Raw genomic sequence first — 4,400 nt, 5'->3', positions numbered from 1 at the left:
TCTCTGTCTGTAAAAAGTATTAATTTAATCCTAGCAAGCTCCACTAGTATCTGTAAAATTACATTTTCTCCATCATTAGGGTTTTAGTTTTTCACCTTGCCTCGTGTTCCTGCTAATGGTTCTGGTGCTGTGTATACATTTACCTGAGTCCCATAGGATGTACAAGATACATGAGCATACTCCTCTTTCACCAGAGAGGCAGAAACAGATCAGGCATGATCAGAAGCTCATACAAAATAAGAGAAGAAAATAAGGCACTTTCTCCCTCTCTTACCTGGTTGAACCAGGGTTAACATACTTATTTAGGACACGGAGAGCACAGGGGTTGATCCTATCGTTGTTTACGGAGTCATCAGCAGCCCACCTGCAGGAGACCCTAGCCACAAGGATACATGATCTTCTTTGTAGGAAAGAGATGTCCCAGCCCTGTCAGTTTTCAGGGATAGATCTGTATTCACTGGGTCGAGGAGACAGAGAAAATTAATCCATATTCATGCTCTAACTGTTATTTAGAAGTTCACTGAGCAGGATGGAGCTTGGATTTCATCTCCTTGTCCAATTACTTGCTAGGAGATTTATAATAACTGCTTACAGGGGAAGTGAGAGGATAAAAAGTACTTATTAAAGTAGCCCGTAGCTACATACCCAAAGGAACTGTAACTTTATATTTAACTCTGATCAAGAAGAGGCTGGCTTTTTAAGTGGAGATCTCCAGTGCTGTGTGTGATCACTATAAAAATAACAGAACAAATTAGGTAGAAGAAAAAGCTGTGGAGGTTTCCTGAACCTCTTGAGCGGGTCCATTTATTTGTTCAGGATACATCTGAAGTCTGCAGAGCACTGGGAGGCGAAAGATGGGTAAGCAGTTCTCTGCCCACGCTGTTCTTATGCTTGTAGGTGATGCAGAGCTCAGAGCTGCCAGCTGCAGCGAGGGAAGGACCTTGGAGTCCTCGCTGACAGCTCACCGAAATCATCAGCTCAACCTGCAGCAGCGGCCAAGACCCAGCAAAACGCTGGACACCATCAGGAGACAGCGTGACTCTGTTGTCATTTACAGCCTTGCCGAGCTGACATCTTGAGCATTTTGTGCTGTCTGGGCTCTGCGTTTCGGGGAAGATGTGGTAATATAAGTGGCACAAAGAAAACAACAAAACAGCTCGAGAGAATGGAGCAGCTGTTCCACGAGGAGACTAAAAAGACTCTTACATTTTGAGAGGAAGCCAAGGCATTTTGAACATCATAAAGGCACTGAATAAGATGAATGCAGAACTGCTAGTCAAGAAATACTGCAACACTGTAAAGAAAATCAGTATACACAGCCAGGATGTGCAATGAAATTAGCAGAACAGTGTGCGAGGCACAAAAGAGAGGGCTTTTTTAGACTGTGGGTAGTGGACTTTTGCAATTTGCTGTCAGGAAGTTATGGAGACACCTGGAAATATGGAGTCACCCTGGAAATGAGATAAACCCAACACGATGAGCTCGTGCTGTGTGAAAACCTGCACACCTGCAGTAGCCTTGTTGTATCCCGGGCTGCGGAGCTTTGTGTGCACGATGTCCTGCAAGCTCTGCCTTCCCCCTGCTGAGGTGCAGAGCCAAGAGCCCCAGCATAGCCAGTACACCGGGCAGGCCCGATGGCTTCAGTCATGAAAAAAAACGACCACACCTCACACATCCAGGTATTACTTTTTAAGGCAGAAATATGGCAACCATCTTCTTGAGAGCGCATAATCTGGCAAGGCCCTCGGGGAATGTGAGGAATGCTAAGCCTCACCTACAGACACAGTGCACTGACCCAGTCCTAGGATACTCTCAGTGCCTAGTGAGAAAGCCAGCAGTGCACGGCCGTACCTACCAAACAGACCCTCGGTGCTTTCCTTGGGATAACACTTCCTAGCATTTGCTGATCGTCTTTTCTGCCAGACAAAAGGAGGTTGTGAGTATGCAAAGACTAACCTCACTGAAAGCCAGCTGCTGCTCTGCAGGAGTGCCCTGTGATTTTAGCCCTAATGCTAATTCTGCTTGCGTAAGCTTAACACTTTCTGCAGTGGTTTGGTGCAACTAGGAAAAGCATTAAGTCTTTTCTAACTCCACTTTTCTAACAGCAAAAGTACATGAGCTAGTGAATTAGATTCAATAGAAAACATACTGTATGCATTATTATGCCGTTTATTATTTACTGGGAGAAAACAACCCCACCTGGCTAGCAGGGACTGCCTGACACTGCATCTCACTGTGGATGCAAAATCATTGCTGGAGCACCGCAGTTAAACACAAAACAGCATGCTGCTTTTGGTGACACTTCGGTATGTAGAGTATTTTCCTTGATGAATTATGCTAGAAACTTCAACTGTACTGAAACAAGCTAACATTAGAAAGGTTTCAAGCCTATAGATCCATGCATGCCATGGGGTGGTGGCTGTTTGCACTTTAAATTGATTGATTGCCAAATTTAACAGACTGATGAAATACGAAAGAAATGACAAGTATCATCACAAAGTACCCGGGCAGGCAGGGATACTCAGTGGCTTGCTTTGCAGGAAAATGAGTATTAGGGGCTTCAGTCTGTTGCTAGTAATATAGGGGGTTGAATTACAGGTCCAGACAGCAACCTGTGCCATGTTGTCTCTTGTATAAGAGCACTTCTGAGACACCAAATCATGTAAGAGGTTTTCTTCTGAGAAAACTCTAAGGGAAATTTATTGCAGAGAAACGAAACTACTCAGTAGTTTTGGCAACACTGTGCTAGCCTTTGGTGTGTGTTTCTGGTCACCTTTCTATCCCCCTTATCTGTTCACCTGCCTCCCATCTAATAAGACTTGCTAATAGTCTTCTGTGTGCTGCGAGAATATCAGTGTTAAAGGAGATAAGCTATTTATCGGCATCCTTTGACAACTTCAGAAAGATGGAGATACACTTGACAAACAATCTGGAAACCTGAAAATTCGACAGAGTAATTTGTTCAGAAGACAGATTGAAAGTTTATGGTTTGATGTCAAATATCTTGAAGAACGAGGGACATTCCTGCAGTCACACAGTCATTGCCATGCACACAGCAAACAGGGAAACATCAACACTCAGCTGAGACTCTCATCCTTAATGAGTTACTGTCTCCTTTTTGCTCATGGGAAAATAAGTTGCAGAGGTTGGATGACGTGCTTCATGCCACAGGTCAAGAGTACTGGAGTCCAAATTAGATGTGGACTACCTGGTGTGTATCCCCCTGCTTCACAACATATAGCACCCATGGTTTGAAGTAGGATGGAGCTATGCAATCCCTACCTTAGAGGGACTATGGATGAACCTGAGAACACCAGGACCTGCATTATGGTAACCACAGCTTCACTGAGGAAAAGTATCCTTCACTTTCAGGACACTTTGCAAGCAATAGAGTTGTCATGACACCAAACAAGTCTAAGAGAAGTTGAGTTTTGATACCAGCCTGTCCAAAAACATTTTGGACCACAGACTTTCCAATTAACTTCCTTATAGTTTACCTTCTCTCTGAAAGTAATATATATAAATATATATATATATATATCTTGTTACAGAAAATTTATGGGCATAAAATCAAAGTATCAATACATTGATCAGAAGATGGAAGCATAACTGCATCTTCTTTCTTTGATGAGCTTATATGTGTCTGAGTTGTCCACCTGACATTAGAAAATACTCACTTCTACTTTTTTTCAGTATAGTGATACCTGACAGCTATCAAAAACACCTTCTCCTCCACATTGCATCCTCAATGCTTGCCATCACCCAACTCTACACAGCCTGCAGAATAAATGACCAACTAAACGGTATCAGGTACTGCTGCACTGGTGGCAGAGGGAGGCTCTTGGTGCTGCACTGACTTTCAATACAGCATCCTTGATGATTGTTGTTTTCCTGTCAATTCCAATTTCCAGCCTTCTGGGGAAGGTTTTTATTTCTTTTTGTCTTCACAGCTTGATGATGTTTCAGCAGAAACCCTCCAGCATCTGTGTGGGTTCAGTAGGCCAGGGCAGAGGCAGAGGTGAGCACAGAGCAGAGCAGCTCAGGGGCTGTGTGTGCACCTGCTGCTGCTGGCCTCAGCCTTCGGAGCCACACCACCCTGATAAAGTTAGCATCCCAGGCAGCACAAGGCACACCAGCAGCTTTTCTTCTTGCTGCCCAGCCTGTACATCCTTCCCTCACCATAGAGATTTTTTTGTTTTTATTTTTTAGCAAGTGAGTCACTCACACAATAAACTCCAAACAAAGGGGATGCGTCCTCTTCCAGCATCTTCTTTAGCATCCCTTTGGCCAGGGAGACCCCACAGCAGCAGCCTTGGCTGAGAAGCAGCCTCTGGTTATCCTATGTGAGTGATTGCTGGCAGTCGAGGATGGAGCATGGATTATCAGAGGATTTTTGGCTT

Source organism: Netta rufina (assembly GCF_964035555.1).
Source record: "Netta rufina genome assembly, chromosome: 1".
NCBI lineage: Eukaryota > Metazoa > Chordata > Aves > Anseriformes > Anatidae > Netta > Netta rufina.
This window is presented reverse-complemented; position numbering follows the sequence as displayed.